Source organism: Pteronotus mesoamericanus, unplaced genomic scaffold (genome assembly GCF_021234165.1).
Source record: "Pteronotus mesoamericanus isolate MK-2021 breed Mesoamerican mustached bat unplaced genomic scaffold, CSHL_Meso_final contig_27, whole genome shotgun sequence".
Classification (NCBI taxonomy): domain Eukaryota; kingdom Metazoa; phylum Chordata; class Mammalia; order Chiroptera; family Mormoopidae; genus Pteronotus; species Pteronotus mesoamericanus.
This window is the reverse complement of record NW_026555115.1, coordinates 12,421,200-12,443,443: the sequence shown is the minus strand read 5'-3', so window position 1 is coordinate 12,443,443 and position 22,244 is coordinate 12,421,200.

Here is a 22,244-nt window from a genome sequence, read left to right as displayed (position 1 = left end):
GTCTTATATATCTGTTGGTCATTTGTATCTTCTTTGCAAACATTTATTTATATATTCTGTCCATTTTTAAATTGTTTGCTTTTTTGATATTGAGTTGTATAGTTTATTTATATATTTTGGAAATTAATATTTTCTCCCATTCTATAGGTTGCCTTTCCATTTTTTGATGGTTTCTTTGCTGTACAGAGGTAGGGTTTTTTGTTTGTTTTGTTTGTTTGATGTATTCCCACTCACTTATTTTTGACTCTGTGCCCTTGCTTTTCATGTCAAATTCACAAAATTATTGCCAAGACTGTGGTCAAGGTGGTTACAGCCTATATTTTCTTTTAGTTTTACGGTTTCACATTTTACATTCAAGTCTTTAATTCATTTTGAGTAGATTTTTTTGTGTAGGGTGTAAGATTATCATCTAGATTCATTATTTTTCTGTGGCTATTTTCTCAACAACATTTATTGCAGAGAGTATCTTTTCCTCATTGATTATTTTTGACTCCCTTGTCAAATATTAGTACATCACATATTGAGGGTTTATTTATTGGCTCTCTATTCTGTTTTATTGGTAATGTATCTGTTTTTATGCCAGTATCATACTCTTTTAATCAATACAGCTTGGCAACCCGGGCTTGTCCTTGATCTTAAAGGTAGTGTTTTCAAATTCTCATTGTGGAGTATGAAGTTATCTGTGGATAGTATGGTCTTTATTACATTAACAGATGTTTTTCTATCCCTGATATACTGATATTTTTATCATCAAAATTTTTAAATGTTTCCCAATGATTTTTTGGCATCTGCAATGATAATATGGACTATATTTCATCCTATAAATGTTGTACATCATACTTATTAAATGTATTAATCACAGTTATCAATGTTATTTATTGTATATTATATTTATTAATGTTATTTATTAATCTGTCCCTAAGATGAATATGTCATTAATTTATCCTCAATTTATTAATCTCAGGGATAAATTTCACTTGATTACGGTGTATGATCATTTTAATGTTGTGTTGAAATCAGTTTGCTAATATTTTATTGAGAATTTTTGAATTCATATTCATAAGAGATAATGGTTTAGAGTTTCCCTTTTCTTGTAATGTCCTTTTATGCCTTTGGTGTCAGATTTGTGCAGGCCTTGTCAAATAACATTGGATGTATTCCTTTCTCTTTAATTTTTTCTGAAAGTATAGAGAGTTTGATATTATATCTTCCTTAGAAGTTCATTAGAATTCATTAGTCAAATCATATGCTGTTAAACTTTTCTATGTTTAGAGGTTTTTTATTACAAATTCAGTCCTCTTACTTGTTATTGACGTGTTCATATTTCTACAGCTTCATGATTCGGTTTGGTAGGTTATATGTTTCTAGGAATTCATCTATTTCTTCTAGGTTATCATATTTGTGACATCCAATTATATATAATATTCTCTTAAGATGCTATGCATTTTTGTGATTTCAGTTGTACTTTTCCATCTTTCATTACAGATTTTATTTATTTGAGTGTTCTCTTTAAGTTAGTTTAGCTAAATAAAGGGTAGTCATTTTTTATTATCTTTTCAAAATACTGCTAGTTAGTATTACTGATCTTATCTATTGTTTCTTTTGTTTCTGTCTTATTTATTTTTATTTTTATCTTTATTATTTCCTTCTTTCTACTACATTTGGCTTAATTTGCTTTATTTTTTTTTCTTTCTTTTTTGTCTCCAGTTCCTTTGGGTGTAAAGTGTGTGTGTTTTAATTTAATACCTTTTTTTATTGCTGCAAAAGTCCTTTTAAGAGCAGGTTTTGAATCATCTCATAGGTTTTGGTGTATGGTTATATTTTCCATTGTTTTAAGATTATTTTTTATTTCTTTTCTAAACTATTGATTGCTCAAAAGTGTGTTGTTTATTTTTCACACTTGGAGATTTTTCCAGCTTTCCTCTTGTTAATCTCTTGTTTTTTACCATGGTGGTCCAAAAAGGTACTTGGTATAATTTCAATCTTTTTATATTTGTTAAAACTTCTTTTGTAGACTATGGTGTGATCTACCTCAAAAAAGGTTCTTTATGAATTGAAGGGAATGCATTTTCTGTTGCTTTTGGATGACATGTTCTAAATGTATCTGTTAGGGCCATTTGATAAAAAGTATGGCATAAATCTAATATTTTCTTGATGATTTCTGTTTGAAATATCTATTACTGAAGTATGCTATTGAATTTTCCTACTGCTATTGTGTTGTTGTCTGTTTCTCATTCAGATCTATTAGTATTTGCTTAATTTAGTTAACTATTCCAATGCTTCGTGATATAAATTTGCAATTGTTATATCTCCTGAATGAGTTGATGTCATTATCACTATAATAAAAATATAATTTTCTCTTTTTACCATTTTTGGGTTAAAGTATGTTTTTTCTGATATAAGTACAGTTGTGCCCACTTTCTTTTATGTTCCAGTTGAAAAAAAATATATTTTTCTATCCCTTCACTTTGAGCTTATGTTGTCCCTCATGCTGAAGGGAATCTCCTGTAAGAAGCATATAATTGGGCCTTTTTTTTTTTTAAATTCAGTTACTCTTTGCCTTTGAATTGGGGAATTTAGTCCCTTTACTTTTAAAGTAATTGCTGAAATTACTAATCTTATTGTTTTCTGGTTGTTATGTATTTCCTTTTTACCTTTAACTTATTATTTTGTTGTATTCTTTGTGAATTGATGATGTTCCATAGTTATATGCTTTAATTCCCATATTTTTAATTGTGTTTTTACTGTAGATATTTGCTTTGTGGTAACTGTCCCATATATACAGGCTGGTCCACATTCACATGTGGCAGATAGAAATTCTGGAAGGTTACCTCAAGAGTGAGCAGGCATACCCCACACAAGGCCTGCCACCCCTGGTTTCCAGTGTCAGGAAGATAAATCCCCATACCTCCTGGCTACAAAAACCAGTGGGGATTGAGTTGGTGAAACAAACTGCTGGAGCCCCAAGCAGTTCCTCTTAAAGAACCCACACACAGATTCACCTACTTAGACTCACTCCCTCTTAGCTCTAGCACCAGGGCAGCAGCTTGAAGGGCACCAGTGATATACTGGGAGAGGCTGAAGTGTCTGGCATCAGAGTGAACAGAAGCCATCACCCTATTTCTGAGCTATCCCCCTAGAGAGCCATGGAGCTAGCAGGCTGGTGCCTTATTTGAGACTCTATCAACCTGGCTAACACTGTTTGGCCCACCTTGGAGACTCTACCCCAGCCAACTTATGGGCCCACCCAAGCTGCTTTACAATTTTCTAAATCCTATCAAGCAACAGCAGTCCTCAGTGAGCTCCAAGATAAGCACTAACAACCACCAAATCAGGTTCATAGTTTGGCTTCGCCTGGGCATCTACAAGCCCAGAACAAGTAGCAGCCTTCTCAGATTGCTTTGTAGCTCACGATGGGTGGTCCCAGGAAAAACACAGGTCGGGGCTAACTTTGACCTGCACCACCCAGTAAGCCCGAGGGCCAGTGTACCCAGTGGACAACTACAGACCACAATGGAGCACTGCCACCCTGCCTCTGCACAGCAGATCATCCATAGATAGTGGAGCTTGCTGGTAAGTGGACACATCCAGTCCTTGCAGCTGACTGGCCTGGGTAAATCCCTCCCATTGATCTGCCAACAGCAACCAAGGTTCAACTACAAGTGCAGGGTGTACCTTGAGTACCCAGATTGGGTAACAGGGAGGTTGTGTCACTGGGCCCTGCAGGATACCTACTATATAAAGCCACACTACCAAGACATTGAGTCAAAGCAGCTCTATCTAATACATAGAAACAAACACAAGGAGGCTGCCAAAATGAGGGGACAAAAAAGCATGGCCCAAATGAAAGAATAGATAAAAACTCCAGAGAAAGAGCTAAATGAAATGGAGGTAAGCAATCTATCAGATGCAGAGTTCAAAAAGCTGGTTATAAGGATGCTTAAGGAACTTGGCAAAGGCCTCAGCACCATAAAAAATATCCAGTCAGAAAAAAAGGATTCACTAATTGAAATAAAGAACAAATTATGGGAAAACAGCAGTACAGTAGATGAAACTGAGAATCAAATCAATGATTTGGAACATAAAGAAACAAAAAACAAACAAGAAGAAAAAAATAATCCAAAAAATATGGGTAGTATAAGAAGCCTCTAGGACAACTTCAAGAGGTCCAACATACCCATCATAGAGATGCCAGAAGAAGAAAAAGAGCAAGAAAATGGAAATCTATTTGAAAAAATAATGAAAGAAAACTTCACTAATTTAGGAAAGGAAATAGACATGTAAGTCCAGAAAGCAGAGAGGCCCAATCAAGTTGGACCCAAAGAGGACCACATTGAGACATGTCATAATAAAAATGCCAATGGTTAAAGATAAAGAGAGGATCTTATAAGCAGCAAGAGAAAAGCAGAGAGTTACCTACAAAGGGGTTCCAATAAGACTGTCAGCTGATTTATCCAAATAAACTTTGCAGGCAAGAAGGGGCTGACAAGAGGCATTCAAAGTGATGAAAAGCCAGGACCTACAACCAAGATTACTCTTTCCAACAAAGCTCTAATTTAGAATGGAAGTGCAGATAAAGTGCTTCCCAGACAAGGTAAAGCTAAAGGAATTCATCATCACCAAGCCATTATTACATGAAATGTTAAAGAGACTTTTCCAAGAAAAAGAAGATCAAAACTATGAATATTAAAATGACAACAAACTCACAAGTATTAACAACTGAATCTAAAAAAGCAAAAACAAAAACAAACTTAAAACACTACCTAACCAAACAATCAGAACAAGTACAGAATCATAGGTATGGGGGTCATGTGGAGGGTTATCAGTTGGAAGGATGAAATGGGAAAATGGGAGAAATGATACAGGGATCAAATAGCATAATTGGTAGGGACAAAATAGACAGGGGTATGTTAAGAATAGTAAAGAAAAGGGAGAAGCCAAATAATTTACACACACAACCCATGGATATGAACTAAAGTGGGGGGGATTACTGGAGGAAAGGGAGTACAGGGTGGAAGGGGGCAAAGGGAAAAATTGGGACAATTGTAACAGTATAATCAATAAAATATACTTTCAAAAAGAAAAAAAATTATCTTACAGTTAGTCTGTTTTAAACTTATAACTTAATTTTGGTCACATAGAAGTAACCTATGTTTTTATTTTCTCTTCATCAGTTTATGTTTTCACTTAACAATTTACATCTTTTTATACCAAGTATCCAATAACCAGTTTTTGTGGTTATAATTATTTTAAATACTTTTGTTTTATATCTTTTTATTAAAAAGTTAATTTGTTTACACACCACCATATTACAGTATTAAAGTATTTTGAATTTGATTATGTATTTACCTCATTGGTGTGTTTTATGTTTTTATACATTTTAATGTTATTAATTAGCATCCTCTCATTTCAACTTGAAAAATCTGCTTTCAGATTTAAAAAAACATTATCTAACCACTCTGTGTCTTTGGGTTAAATAATTTAATTTACCTACATTTAGAGTATAAGACATGGAAGGACTTACTAACATCATAATTGCTCTTCCGTGTTTTTAAGTTTAATGCCTTTTTCTTTCTATGTCTACCTATATTTGTGAATTGGTGATTTTTCATAGTGGTGTGTTCCAATTCCCTTCTATTTATTTTTTTAAATATACTACAGGATTTGCTTAAGGGTTACTATGTGATAACATAAAACATAATAATCCATTATATTCTTATAGCAACTTGCATTTGATTGCATACAAAATCTTTACAGCTTTATTTTCCTCCTTTATGTTTTTAATGCACAATTCAGTTTTTTAATATTTTGTTTAATTACTAAGTTATAGTAGTGGCAACTAGTGGTCATTGGTAGAAATATTACAGTAACAAGCATCCCCAATTTGGGGTGTAGCGAAGAAGGAAATTTTATTCAGTGTAAAACTGCTCAATTGTGATAGAGCATGACTGTGAGACATCCCTAGGGCCAGACAGCCCCAGGGTCTGGCCCCATTACAATCAGATACCTCTGCTCTTCTCTGCCCCTTACTGGTCTCCTTTGCAGTGTACTAGTCAGCACCACTCTGCTATGGTCTTCTTCATTTTGTCCCAGTCTGCTCAGTAGGATATCTTCAGAGTTTTAGGTCAACCAGGGAGATGTAGTGTTCAGTTGAAAAAGAAAGTGTACCTTTAGAGTCAGAGAAAAGCTGGCTTATGTGGACAGATGTTGCTGCCCCTGGTCCCTGATTGGTCTAGGACTCCTAATCCCCACAGTTTGGCCCAAAAGGCACTGTCCTGATTGGTCAAAATAGAACTGTTCTGGTTAGTTGGAATTATGCTGCTCCAACTGGATGAGGAAAACCTCAGTCCTATTGGTTGAAAGAAAATTTCAGGAACTCCTTGATAAGAGCTTGCTCAGATGAGAGGAACACATTGCAGACAGTCAGTTCAGTGGAGGCCTCTCCCTGAAGTAGTTTCTATCCTAGGTAGAAATGGTGGCTAGGATCTGTTTTTGTTTGTTTGTTTGTTTATTTTGTTTTGTTTTTCCCAGTTAGCCACTGGGAGCTGTTCTTAGTAGCTGTTTTATTTCTCAGGGTTCACAGTAGCTGCAATTATTTTAAAGTCTCTTTTCTTTTAATATTTATATTATAAATAAGTGGTTAATATACTATCTTGTTATGATTTAAGTTTCCTCAATCTGTCTATGCATTTTAACAGTGTATTGTATATTTTCATGTTACTAATAAGCATTTTTTTTAATTTCAGCTTAAATAAATCTTTTCTACATTCTTGGTAAGACTGGTCTAGTGGTGATAAACTCCCTCAGCCTTTGTTTGTCCGGAGAAAGTCTTTATTTGTCCTTCCTATCTGAAGTATAACTTTGCCAGCTTAGAGTATTCTTGGCTGGCAATTCTTTTATGTTCAGCACTTTGAGTAGATTGTTCCAAGTCTGCTCTTCAAGCTTGCTAAAAATATCGATGATAGACCAATGGGAGTTTATTGGTTGCAATATTTTTTTGGCTGTTTTTAGGATTTTTTATTTATCTTTGATTTTTGACAGTTACACGTATGTGTCTTGAAGACGATTATTTTGTATTAAAATGATATATCCTATTAACTTTATGTTCTTGGTTCTCTAAGTCTGTTCCATAATATGAGAAATTTTGAACAATTATTGTCTTAAATATATTTTGTGCTGCCTTCTTCTCTTCTAAAACTTTAATAATTTTGATATTTGTTCTTTTTTAGGGTGTTCCGTAGATTATGTAGGCTTTCTTCACTTTTTTTCCGTTGCTTTTGTCTTATTAGGCTAATTCAAATTTTCTATCCTATAACTCGAAGATACTATCTTCTGTTTGGTCTATTCAGTTATTGATTACCTCTATTGTATTTTTTTTTTTTTAGGTTACTGCATTCTTCAGCCTCAAAATTTCTGTTTTGTTCCTTTTTATTATTTCTATATCTTTGATTATTTATTTATTTATTTATTTTTTATTGTTCAAGCAGTTTTCTTCATTTCCCCACAACCACTCAGCTTCCCCATATATCCTCAGCTCCCACCATCGATCTTACCCCCTTTTTGCTTTGTCTGTGTGTCCATTATACATATTTCTTGGTGTCTCTTATAACTTTTCCTCCTGTTATCCTCTCCCACCTTTCCTTTGGTTAATGTCAGTTTGTTCTTTATTTCACTGTCTCTGGTTATATTTTGCTTGCTTGTTTGTTTTGTTGATTTTGTTCCATTTATAGGAGAAATCATATGGTATTTGTCTTTCACTGCCTGGCTTATTTCACTTAGCATAATGCTCTCCAGATCCAGCAATGCTATAGCAAAGGATAGGAGCTCCTTCTTTCTTTCTGCTGAATAGTGTTCCATTGTGTAAATGTACCAGTATTATTGATTTTTTTGTTTTTGTTTTTTATCCATTCGTCTACTGATAGGCATTTAAGCTGTTTCCCAAACTTGGCTATTGTAAATAACATTGCCATGACCATAAGGATGCATATATCCTTCTGAATTAGTGTTTTGGGATTTTAGAGTATATTCTCAGCAGTGGAATTGTTGGGTCAAAAGGAATTTCAATTTTTAATTTTTTGAGGAAATTCCATATGTTTTTTTAGAGTTATACACCAGTCTGCATTCCCACCAACAGTGCACTAGATTTCCCTTTTCTCTATAACCTCACCAGTACTTCTCTGTTGATTTGTTCATGAGAGTCATTCTGACCAGTGTGAAGTGGTAACACATTGTGGTTTTAATTTACACCTCTCTGATGGCTAATGATACTGAGCATCCTTTCATATGTCTCTGATCTCTATGTATGTCCTCCTTGGGGAAATGTCTGTTCAGGTCCTTTGCCGATTTTTTAAATGGATTTTTCATCTTCCTGGAGTGGAGGTGTGTGAGTTCTTTATATATTTTGGAGATCAAACCCTTGTCTGAAAAAATCATTTGCAAATAAATTTTCCCATATGATTGGTTCCCTTTTCATTTTGCTTATGTATTCGTTAGCTCTGCAGAAGTTTTTTATTTGGGATGAAGTCCCATTTGTTTATTCTTTCCTTTATGTCCCTTGTTCTAGGGAACATGTTTATTAAAATATTGCTGAATGTAATATTTGAGATTTACCTACCTATGTTCTACTCTACAATGTTTATGGTGCCACAACTTATATTTAAGTCTTTTATCCATCTTGAGTTTATTTTGACCTATGGCATGAGTTGGTGGTGGAGTTTCATTTTCTTACAAGTAGCTGTTCAGACCTCCCAATACCATTTATTAAAGAGGCTGTTTTTATTCCATTTTATGCTTCTGCACACTTTGTCAAATATTAATTGACCATAGAGACATGAGTTTATTTCTGGGCTCTTTATTTGGTTCCAATGTTCTATGTGTCTGTTCGTATGCTAGTACCAGACTGTTAGAATTACCATGGCCTTGTAATATAGCCTGATGCCAGGTATTGTGATCCCTCCTACTTTGTTCTTCTTTCTCAAAATTGGTGTGGGTATTTGGGGTCATATATGGTTCCATGTAAATTTTTGAAATGTTTGCTCTATATCTGTGAAATATGTCATTGGCATTTTAATAGGGATTGCTTTGAAACTGTAAATTGCTTTGGGTAGTATGGACATTTTGATGATGTTAATTCTTCCAATCCATGAACCCGGTATATACTTCCATTTATTTGCATCTTCCTTAATTTCTTTTTTCAGTGTTGTGTAATTTTCTGAGTATAGGTCTTTTACTTTTTTGGTTAGCGATATTCCTAGGTTACTTTATTTTTCTTGTTGCTATAGTAAATGGGATTTTTTCCCATTTCTGATTCTGATATTTCATTTTTGGTGTAAAAAATGTCTTTGATTTCTGAATATTGACTTTGTAACCTCTTGTTTTGCCAAATTCACTTATTAGGTCAAATAGTTTTTCAGTGGAGTCTATAGGGTTTTCTATGCACACTATCATATCATCTGCAAACAATGAGAGTTTTACTTCCTTCTTTATAATTTAGATGACTTTTCCTTTTCTTGTCAGATTGCTGCGGCTAGGAATTCTAATACTATGTTGAAAGAAGTGGTGAAAGCGGATATCCTTGTCTTGTTTCTGATCTTAGTGGGAAAGCTTTTAGGTTTTGTCCATTGAATATGATGTTAGCTGTAGCTTTCTCATATATGGCCTTTATTATGTTGAGGTTTGCTCCCCTTACTCCCACTTTGCTGAGTGCTTTTATCAGAAATGGGTGCTGTACCTTATCAAATGCTTTTTTCTGCATTTATTAATATGATTGTGTGATTTTTGTCTTTCTTTTTGTTTATATGATGTGTTAAGTTTATTGATTTGCAAATATTGTACCATCTTTGCATCCCTTGGATGAATCCCACTTAATCATGGTTCATGATCTTTTAAATGTATTGCTGGATGCTGTTTGCCAATGTTGTCTTGAGGATTTTAGTGTCTATGTTCATTAGTGATATTGACATGTAGTTTTCTTTCTTTGTTGTATCTTTATCTGTTTTGGGGATTAGTATGATGCTGGATTCATAAAAAGAGTTTGGGAGTGTTACCAGTTTTTGTATTTTTTGGAGTATTCTGAGAAGGATAGGGGTTAGTTCTTCCTTAAACGTTTTGTAAAATCTTCCTGTGAAAACAGGCAGTCCAAGGCTTTTATGTACCAAGGTTTTTTTTTTATTACTCCTTTGATTTCATCAGCTGTTATCAGTCTGTTTGGGCTTTCTGCTTCTTATTGATTCAGTTTTGGAGGATTTTGTGTTTCTAGGAATTTCTCCTTTTCACTTAGGTAGTCAATTTCATTGGCATATGATTGTTTAGTAACTTATAGCAATCCTTTGTATTTCTGTGAAATCAGTTGTAATCTCTCCTCTTTCATTTCTGATTTTATTTATTTGGGTCTTCTCTGTTTCTTTCTTGATGTGTCTGCTTATAGTCTAATTGATTTTGTTCCTCTTTCGAAAGAACTAGCTCCTGGAATTTTTGATCTTTTGAATTGTTCTTTTAGTTTCTATGTCATTTAATTCTGTTCTGATCTTGGTTATTTCCTTCCTTCTACTAGTTCTGGACTGTTTTTTGTTGTTCCTGCAGTTCTTGTAGATGAAGTGTTAGGTTGTTTATTTGAAACATTTCTGTTTTTTATAGGTAGGCCTGTATCAGTGTGAACTTTCCTCTCAGAATTGCCTTTGCTGTGACCTATAAGTTTTGGACTATTCTGTGATCATTTTCACTTGTTTCCAGAAATATTTTGTTGTCTTCTTTGATCTCATTATTGACCCATTCATTGTTTAATAACATGACATTTAATCTCCATGTGTTTGAGTGTTTTTGAGTTTTTTCTTTGAGGTTGGTTTCCAGTTTCAGGTCCATGTGGTCTGAGAAAATGCTTGATATGGTTTCAATTTTCTTGATTTTTTTTCAGGCATGTTTTGTGTCTTATCATGTGGTCTACCTTTGAAAATGTTCCATGTTCATTTGAAAAGAATGTGTATTTTGCTTCTTTGGGAAGAAAGGTTCTGTATATATGAATTAAATCCATTTTATCTAGGGCGTTGTTCAATGCTACAATATCATTGTTGATATTTTGTTCGGAACATCTATCCATATTTGTCAGTGGGGTGTTAAAATCCTCTAGTATAAGTGTGTTTCTTTTGATATCTTTCTTGAAGTCTTCCAAGATTTTCCTTATATATTTAGGTGCTCCTATTTTGGATGCCTATATGTTTACAATATTTATATCTTCTTGATGGATTATTCCCTTGAGTATTATGAAGGGTCCTTCAGTATCTCTTTTTATGGTTTATTTTGTAGTCTATTTTATCTGAAGTAACTATTGGTAACCCAGGTTTTTTTATCCTGTCCATTTGTTTGGAATATTTTTTTTCCCAACATTTCACTTTCAACTTGTGTAGGTCTTTTTTTCTGAGGTGGGTCTCTTGTAGGCAGCGTATGTGCAGGTCATGTTTTCTTATCCACTCAGCTACTCTGTGTCTTTTGGTTGGAGCATTTAATCATTAACATTTAGTTATTATTGATATGTACTTATTCATGTCTGCCCCTCCCCTTAGTACCTGTGTTTCTCTCTATCTCACTCTTTTTCTTCCTCCTCTTATAGAAGCCCCTTTAGCATATCTTGCAGTATTGGTTTGGTAGAGGTGTATTCTTTTAGCCTTCTTCTGTCTGTGAAACTCCTTATTTTGCCTTACATTTTAATTGAGATCCTCGCTGGATAGAGTAGTGTTGGTTGAAGACCTTTGCTTTTCATTACTTGGAATATTTCTTGCATTTCCCTTTTGGCTTGTAGTGTTTCTGTTGAGAAATCAGCTGCTAGCCTTATCAGAGCTCCCTTGTATGTTACTTCTTGTTCCTCTCTTGCTTCTTCTAAGATTCTCTCTTTGTCTTTAAAGCTTGGTGTTTTAATTATGATGAGTCTGGCAGCAGGCTTCTTTAGGTTCATCTTGATTGGGACTCTCTGCGCTCCCCCCAAATCGCATGGCTTTTCCCCTCTCCAGGTTAGGGAATTTTCTGTCAATTTTTTAAAGGGTTTCTATCCCTTGCTCTTTTTCTTCTTCTTCTGATATTTCTATGATTCTAAAGTTGTTGCATTTCATCTTATCTTGCAGTTCGCTTAAGCTATCTTCTTCTTTTCTTTTTCTCTCTCTCTTTTTTTTTTTTCTACAGCTGATCTGCCTGGGTATTTCTCTCTACCTTGTATTCCAGTTTACTAATTAGGTCCTCTGCTTCATCCAGCCTGCTTGGATTTCCTTCTAGTGCTTTTGTTTTTTGTTTTTTTTTTTGTTTTGTTTTTTTAATCCAGAAATTGTATTTTTCATTTCTTCCTAGTTCTTGTTTATAGTTTCTATTTTCTTTTTCATATGATTGTAATTCTCAATCAGTCTGTGAATTCTTTGAGCATCCTTGTAACTATTCTTTTGAATTCCATATCAGGTAGTCTGCTTGCCACCATTTCATTTAGCTCTTTTAGTGGGTATTCTTCCATTTCTTTTGGTTGCAAGTTCTTTCTTGTCTCCCATTTTAGGTGACTCATTTTGTTTGTTTCTGCAATTTCTGTTGCTCTGCTTTCCTAGCTGTCTTCATAGGGTGATCTTTTGTGGTAGGACTTCTCTGGGACTCCATGGTGTGGTCTCTTTAATCCCCTTGTCTGGGTTCTAGGATTGCCCCTTCTTCTGTTTGTGTGGCCTTTCTTGTTGTACTTGGTTGTTTTTTTTTCTTTTTTTTCCTTTTGGTGGCCCCTTTGTTAGTGGGTTCTCTCTTCCAGGTGGTTTACCGGTATTCACAACTCCCACCTTATCTTGTATGTGATCAGGGGCAGGGAGAAGGTGAAATGGATTAGGACAGTGGGAGATTATTCTATGGGATTTAAAGTACCAAAAGTAGAGAACGGGTAGGAGATCCCTTGGAGAAATACAGTAATAACTGTGATAATTCACCCAACTAGTCCCTTTTTATAAAAGGTGAAAATATGATACGATTCTTATTAGAGGGGAAAAAGGATGTGAGCTGACTCCAGAAAGGAGAGCCCTTATGCAAATTTATATGGTGAGATATAGTAAGAGTAAGGGATAGAAACTTGGGGTAGTATGGGAGAGAATAAAGTTAACCACAATAGTAATAAAGCTCAGGAAGATAGTGTAATGTACCAAAACCAGGGAAGGGGGCTATGTGGGCTATGGAACAACAATAATGACAAGAAATATATAATCTGAATTAAAAGAATAAAAAGTAAAAGACCCAAGTTCTTCCAGCCAAGGTGGAGACATAGATATATATAATTGGCTTCCTCACACAACCAAAAGAAGGACAACAACATATTTAAAAACAAAAATAATGAGAACTGCCAGAAAATCAAACTGTATGAAAGTCTGACAACCAAAGAGTTAAAAGAGAAACATTCATCCAGACCAGTAGGAGTGGTGGAGATGGGCAGCCAGGACAGAAAGGACACACAGCAAGGAGGCATATGGAGGACCAAGTGGGTGAGGAGGCAGCTGGTGGACAGGCAGTCCTATGTTTGTGTGCAGATAAACCACAGGAACAGCTGGGGTGTGAGACAGACCTTGCAATTCAGTTTTCCAGTGTGAGAAAAGAAAGCCACAACACCTCTGGTTATAAAATTCTGTGGGGGTTGCAATGGCAGGAGCAACTCCCAGCCTCACAGGAGAGTTCACTGGAGAGATCTGCAGGGTCTTAGAAGGTACACAAATCCACTCACCTTGGAATCAGCATCATAGGGGCCCAATTTGCTTGTGGGTAGCAGGGGAAGTAACTGAAAGCTGGCCAAACAAGCAGCATTTTTCCCTCTCAGATGCCTTTCCCACATAGAGCATCACAACATAGTGACCTGGGTTGCCCTGCCCTTGCGAATACCTACAGCTCCACCCCTTACAACCTAATAGTCATGCTGAGACAAAGGAATATGGCCCAAATGAAAGAACAGATCCCAGCTCCAAAAATAGAACTAAGTGATGAAGAGATAGCGAACCTATCGGATGCATAGTTCAAAACACTGGTAATCAGGCTGCTTACAGAAATAGTTGAGTATGGGTACAAAATGGAGGAAAAAGTGAAAGCTATGCAAAGTGAAATAAAGAAAAATATACAGGGAACCAACAGTAAAGGGAAGGAAACTAGGACTCAAATCAATGATTTGAAGCAGAAAGAAGAGAGAAACATTCAACCAGAACAGAATGAAGAAACAAGAATTCAGAAAAATGAGATGCTTAGGAACCTCTGGGACAACTTTAAATATTCCAGCATATGAATCATAAGGGTGCCAGAAGGAGAAGAGGAAGAGCAATAAATTGGAAACTTATTTGAAAAAATAATGGAGAAATTCCCTAATCTGGCAAAGGGAATAGACTTCCAGGAAATCCAGGAAGCTCACAGAGTCCCTAAGAAGTTGGACTCAAGGAAGCACACATCAAGGCACATTATAATTAAGTTACCCAAGATTAAAAATAAGAAGAGAATCTTAAAAGCAGCAACAGAAAAGGAGACAGTTACCTACAAAAGAGTTCCCATAAGACTATCAGCTGATTTCTCAAAAGAAACCTTCCAGGCAGGAAGGGGCTGGCAAGTAGTCAAAGTCATGAAAGGCAAGGCCCTACATCCAAGATTACTCTACCCAGCAAAGCTATCATTTAGCATGGAAGGACAGATAAAGTGTTTCTCAGATAAGGTAAAGTTAAAGGGATTCATAATCACCAAGCCTTTAATATATGAAATGTTAAAGGGACTTATTTAAGAAAAGAAGATAACAATCTATGAACAGTAAAATGACAACAAACACAACTATCAAAAATAGATTCTAAAAAAATAAAAAAAAAAACTAAGCAAACAACTATAACAGGAACAGAATCACAGAAATATATATCTGAAGGAGAACGTGAATGGAGAAAAAGTTACAGGGTATAAGAAGCATAAATGGTAGGTACAAAATAGATAGGGGGAGATTAAGAATAATATAGGAAATGGAGAAACCAAAGAACTTGTATGTATGACCCTTGGACATGAACTAAAGAAAGGAAGATTCTGGTGGAAGGGGGGTGCAGGGAAGAAAGTAATAAAGGGGGAAAAATAAGACAACTGTAATACCATAATCAGTAAAATATTTTTTAAAGTAAAAGACCAACAATAGTATGTTATTGGAATATGAGTGGAGTGACAGAAGAAAAATTCAAATGCAACATGAAAAGGAGAACAACAACCAAAAAAAAAACAGTCAAACAATGAAATCAAACAAACAAAACAAAGAAAAGGAAATGGAAGAGAAATAAAAATACATAAAATGCAAAAATAAAAATAACAAAAAAATAAAATGCAAGTTCTTGAGGATAGAAAAATGAAATTTTTTTTCTGAGTTATTGGTGTTACCCTTCTTATCTCTTTCTGGATGTCTTTGGTCCTTTCACAGCTCCAGGTCTTATTGTCTTACACTTGCAAGAAAAAAAAAAAGAAAGAAAAAAAAAGCCTCCTGCTGACTAAACTCACAAAGTATGTTCTGTTGATCTTCCTGGATGCTGCAGACAGAGTGGGGTTAGGCTACATTCTCTCCTTTCCTGTGGATCTGCGAGGATGGAGGCTGGGGCTGGGCTGCAATATTCACAGGTTCCCAGACTCCAGCTGGAGCCCTCAGAGCACCATGTGGCCCACACTTCCATATGTGCTAGGCCAGTACCTTTAATCCACCTTGTTGTGCATCCCTTTGATTATTTTCTGAAGTGTACCCAGTGGGAGCAACTTGAACCCCTCCTCCTCACTCTATGTTGGCCTCTCAGGCACAAAGTCTCTTCAGGGCAGTTTCATTCCCCTATTAAATTAAGTCTCTCTGGGGACTTCTACCTCTCTGTCTCCTGCTGTCCCTCTTTGATTAGACCATGGGGTGACCTGATTTGGAGCAAATTACACCCCTCCCCCTCTGGTTGCTGTGCAAGAGGGGTCCTTGCACAGTAGCTTAGAACTTTTCTTTGAGTGAATTCCCCTTGGTTGCAGGTGGCCTTTCCTAACAAGAGCTAAGCTTTTCACACAGCCCAACTCTCTAACCAGTCCCAGAACTATCTAGGTCACAGTCAGTCTTGACCTACTCTTCTCCCATTTCCTGGTGTCACCTGGCTCCCCAATTTCTCTGCTACTGTCCCATCCAGTGACTACAGTCCCAGGCAAGGAACGCCACCTGCTGTGTGTATCCCACTGTGTCTTTATCCTCTCAGTGACTTCAAGCGTCCAGGTCTCTATTGGTAGGATCTGTGGCTTCCCTGCTCTGGGAGGGGAGGGATCTGTCAAGTTACAATTGCTTTACACAGCTCTCCTCCAAAGCTCCTACAGCAACTGTGGTCCCTGGGCCCAGTGACCTTCCTGTCAGACTACAAACCCTTCTTACCATCCGTTTATAAATGCCCTTTGCAAACTTTGGCAAACCAAACTTCAATCTTTGGAAATCCAAACTTCAAATAAGCTGGGATTCCGTTGGCTGTTCACTCAGTTCTTCAGGAAATCAACTAGGTGTCCCATTTGGGTGTGCAAGCAAGTAGATTCAGCTCCAACTTACCTTGGGGCCATTTTCTGACTCTTCTGATTTCTATCTCTTTGTTAAACCTCTCAATGTAATGCATTTTCCTGTACTTCACTGAGTTTGCTGAAGGCTTCTATTTTAAATGTGTTTTTTTCCTCTTGGGTAAATTAGAGACTTCTGTATACACACCTGTGTTTGGTTATTGGAATATTATTTTGAACTATTATTAATGCTATGATCCTTTGATTCTTGTTCTTTGCAGATTTGTATTGCTGTATTCACATTTGAAGCGGCCGACACCCCTCCAATGTTTACTAGTTGACTTCAGGCAATAGATTAAGGCTTTCTCTGACCTTGTATTGCCACATTTGCTCCATACTCCTTGGCTCTTTCTTTCTTTTATTCTTTCTTTCCTTTTAAAATGCGTTACTCTTTTTTTTTTAATTTTTCACATACATTTGTCTAAATTTCCCCACCACCACTTTCCCTGACCCACCCACCCAAACTCCCCCCATCAATCATTCCCCATCTTGGCTTCAACCAAGTTCCTTCACACCTCTTCCTTGATCTGACCCTTCTTCTTCCCCTCCCCGCTACTCTTCCCCCTCCCTCCCTCCCATCCCTGTCGCTTTCTTCTTTCTTTCAATGTTGCTGGTCATATTTTTCTTGCCTTCTTCTTTTGCTGATTATGATCCACTGATAGGTGAGATCGTATGGTATATGTCTTTCACTGCCTGGCTTACATCACTTAGCATAATGCTCTCCAGTTTCATCCATTCTGTCGCAAAGGGTAGGAGCTATTTCTTTCTTTCTCCTGCATAGTATTCCATTGTGGAAATGTACCATAGTTTTTTGATCTACTCATTGACTGATGGGCACTTAGGTTGCTTCCAGCACTTGGCTATTGTAAATTGTACTACTATGAACATCAAGGTGCATAGGTTTTTTGAATTTGTGTTTTGGGATTCTTAGGGTATAATCCCAGCAGTAGAATCACTGGGTCAAAAGGAAGTTCCATTTTTAGCTTTTTGAGGAAATTCCAAACTGTTTTCCACAGTGGCTGCCCCAGCCTGCATTCCCACCAACAGTGTACTAGGGTTCCCTTTTCTCCACAACCTCACCAGCACCCATTGTTTGTTGATTTGTTTATGATGGCCATTCTGACCAGTGTCAAGTGGTATCTCATTGTGGTTTTAATCTGCATTTCTTTGATGGATAGTGATGCTGAGTATTCTTTCATATGTCTCTGGGCCCTGTGTATGTCCTTCTTGGAGAAGTGTCTGTTCAGGTCCTTTGCCCATTTTTTAATTGGACTGTTTGCCTTCCTGGAGTGGAGTTGTGTGAGTTCTTTATATATTTTGGAGATGAAACCCCTATCTGAGGTAGTATTAGCAAATGTATTTTTGCATACAGTTGATTGTCTTTTCATTTTGCCATGCAGGTGCTTCTTATTTTGATGAGGTTCCACTTGTTTATTCTTTCTTTTATGTCCTGTGTTCTAGGGGACATATGGGTGAAAATATTGCTGCATAGGATATCTGAGAGTTTCCTGCTATGTTCTCCTCTAGGACTTTTATGGTGTTGTAACTTATATTTAAGTATTTTATCCATCTTGACTTTATTTTTCTGTACAGTGCAAGTTGGTGGTTGAATTTTAATTTTTTGCATATAGCTCTCTAGCTCCCCCAACACCATTTGTTGAACAGGCTATTTTTACTCCCTTCTACACCCTTTGTCAAATATTAATTGACCATAGAGACATGGGTTTATTTCTGGGCTCTTGTCATTTCTTGTCATCTGTTCCATTGATCTATGTATCTATTGTTATGCCAGTACCAGACTGTCCTGAGTACAGTGGCCTTGCAATATAATTTGATGTCAAGCACTATGATCCCTCTTACTCTGTTTTTCTTTCTCAAAATTGCTGTGGCTATTCAGGGTTGTTTATGGTTCCATATAAATTTTTTAAACATTTGCTCTATGGCTGTGAAATATGTCATTATTATTTTAACAAGGATTGCATTGAATCTATAAATTGCTTTGGGTAGTATGGACATTTTGATAATGTTAATTCTACTTATCCATGAACCCAGTATATGCTTCCATTTATTTGTGTCTTCCTTAATTGTTTTTTTCAATGCTGTATAGTTTTCTGTGTACAGGTCTTTTACCTTCTTGGTTAAATTTATTACTAGTACTTAATTTTTCCTTTTGTTATTCAAAAGGAACTTTTTCCTTCTTATTCTGATATTTTATTTTTGATATACAAAAATGCCTTCAATTTCTGAATTGTGATTTTATATCTTGCTGTTTTGCCAAATTCAGTTATTAGGTAGAGTAGTTTTTTGGAGGAGTCTGTGGGGTTTTCTATGTGTACTACCATGTCATCTGCAAACAATGACAGTTTTACTTCCTCCTTTCCAATTTGGATGCCTTTTATTTCTTTTTGTTGTCTGGACACTATGGCTAGGACTTCCAATATTATGTTGAAAAAAAAGTGGTGAAAGTAGACATCCTTGTCTTGTTCCTGATCTTAGTGGGAAAGCTTTTAATTTTTGCCCATTTAATATGAGGTTGGCTGTAGATTTTTCACTTATGGCCTTCATTTTGTTGAGGTATGCCTCCTTTTATTCCCACTTTGCTGAAAGTTTTTATCATAAATCAGTGCTGTACTTTATCAAATGCTTTTTCTACATCTATTGATATAATCGTATTTTTTTTTGTCTTTCCTTTTGTTTATGTGATGCATTACATTTATTGATTTGTGAATATTGGACCATCCCTGCACACCTGGGATGAATCCCACTTGATCATGATGGTTGATCCTTTTAATGTATTGCTGGATGCAGTTTGCCAATATTTTCTTGAGGAATTTGGCATCCATTTCCTCAGTGATATTGGCCTGTAGTTTTCCTTCTTGGTTTTGTCTTTATTTGGTTTTGGGATTAGTATGATGCTGGCCTCATAAAAAGAGTTTGTGAGTTTTCTGTCTTCTTGATGTTTTTGAATAGTTTGAGACGGACATGGATTAACTCTTCTTTATGTGCGTTGTAAAATTTTCCTTTGGAACCATCTGGCCAAGGACATTTTTGTGCTGGGGGGTTTTTGATAACTGCTTCAATTCACCAGCTGTTATCTTTCTATTCAGGCTTTCTACATCTTATTCATTCAATGTTGGAAGGTTATATTTTTCTAGAAATTTGTCTATTTAATCGAGATTTTTCAAATTTCTAAGCACATAATTGTTCATCATAATTTCTTACAATCCTTTGTATTTCTGTGTTATCAGTTGTAATGTCTCTGCTTTCATTTCTGATATTAATTATTTGAGTCCTCTCACTATTTTTCTTGATGAGTCTGCTTAAAGGTTTGTTGATTTTGCTTATCTTTTCAAAGAACCAGGTCCTGGATTGGTTGATCCTTTGAATTGTTCTTTTAATTTGTCATTCAATTCTAGCCTGATCTTGATTATTTCCTTTCTTCTACTTGCTCTTGACTTTGTTTCCTCTTGTTTCTCTCGTTCTTGAATTTGGAGGGTTAAGTCATTTATTTGAAATATTTCTATCTTTTTAAGGTAAGTCTGTATTGCTATGAACTTCCCTCTTGGGACTGCCTTCACTGTGTTCCATAGATTTTGGACTGTTGTGTGTTCATTTCCATTTGTTTCCGGAAACTTTGATTTCTTTTTTGATCTGATTATTGACCCATTCATTGTTTAATAATGTACTATTCAGTCTCCATGAGTTTGAATGTTTTTGAGTTTTTTCCTTGAGGTTGATTTCTAGTTTCAAGCCCTTGTGGTCTGAGAAAATGCTTGTTAGGATTCCAATTTTCCTGAATTTGCTGAGGTTTGTTCTGTGCCCTATCATATGGTGTCTCTTTGAAAATGTTCTGTGTGCATTTGAAAAGGCTGTGTATTTTGCTTCTTTGGGATGAAAGGTTCTATAAATGCCAGTTAAATCTATTTGATCTAATGCGTTGTTCAGTTCCACAATATCCTTGTTGATATTTTGTTTGGAAAATCTATCTGTTTTTTTCAGGAGGTTTTTAAAATCCCCTAGTATCACTGTGTTATTGTCTATATCTTTCTTGATGCCTTCCAAGATTTTCCTTATATATTGGGGTACTCCTATGTTAGGTGCATATATATTTGCAATGTTTATGTCTTCATTGATTCTTCCTTTGAGTATTATAAAGTGTCCTCTGGGAATCTTTTTATGGCCTTTGTTTTCAGTTCTATTTTGTCTGATATAAATATTGCTACCCCTGCTTTTTTCCCCTGTCCATTTGCTTGGAATACTTTTTCCATCCCTTTACTTTCAGTCTGTGTATGTCCATTCTTCTGAGGTGGGTCTCTTGTAGGTAACATATGTTTGGGTCATGTTTTCTCATCCATTTAGCTATCCTATATCTTTTGATTGAGGTAGTTAATCCATTTACATTTAAAGTTATTATTGATATGTACTTATTCATTTTTTCCCTTTGTAACTGTGATCCTCTTTCTCACTCTTTTTCTTCATATTATGAAACCAGTTCCCTAAGCATATCTTGTTGTGCTGGTTTGGTGGAGGTGTATTCGTTTAGTCTTCTTTTGTCTGAGAAACTCCTTACTTCGCTTTCTATATTAATTGGGAGCCTTGCTGGGTAGAGCAGTCTTGGCTGCAGCCCCTTCTTTTCATGACTTGGAATATTTCTTGCTATTCCCTTCTTGCTTGAAGTGTTTCCATTGGGAAGTCAGCTGCTAGCCTTATCGGTGCTCCCTTGTACGTTAGTACCTGTTTATCTCTTGCTACACTTAAGATTTTCTCTTTGTCTTTGATATTTGCCATTTTCATTATGATGTATCATGGAGTGGTCCTCATTGGGTTCCTCTTGAATGAGGCCCTCTGTCCTTCCTGGACTTGTGAGGCATTTTCCCTCCTCCAGTTAGTGGAGTTTTCCATCATTATTTTTTCAAACAGGTTCTCTATCCGTTGTTCCTCTTCTTCTTCTGGTATCCCTATCATATGGATATTATTATGTTTCAGGTTGTCCTGTATGTCCTTGAACACCTCTTCATTCTTTTTGAGTTTTGTTTCATTTTCTTGTTATTTTGGGGAGCTTTTTTCTACCTTGTCTTCTCGCTCACTATTGGATCCTCTGCTTCATCAAACCTGCTTTTGATTCCTTCTACTGTGTTCTTAAATTTAGAAATTGTAGTCTTCATTTCCTCTTGCCTCTTATTGAGAATGTCTATGTCTTTTTTCATGCTTCTCTTTCTTGAGGCAGAATTCTTCTCTCACTCATACAACTCTCCAGATCAGCTGCATGAAATCTATTTTGTTTACCAAAAGATGTGCTACTCTTCAAGATTTATATCTTTTCTATAGAGCCTGACATATGTTTGCATGTGCGTTTTGTTTTGTGTTTTTGTTTTTTTTTTTTTAGTCTTATTAAGCTTATTCTCACTGTTTCTTTTGAAGGTTCTGGCAGCATACTGGGTTAGGTAGGGTTTGGTACTTGAAGTATTGGAGGTGACAGTGGAACATTTGAAAGTCTCACATGAGGTTATCCCTGTGCCTCATGGGCAGGATTCTTGCTGGATTCCTAAACTCAGTCAGCAGGTATCATATCCCTTTAATGTCCTCTCCTGTTTTTTTTTTAATCACTGTTACAAGTAATTTGCATTTTTTATTTTTATTTTTTAAAGATTTATTTTATTTATTTACTTTTAGAGAGAGGA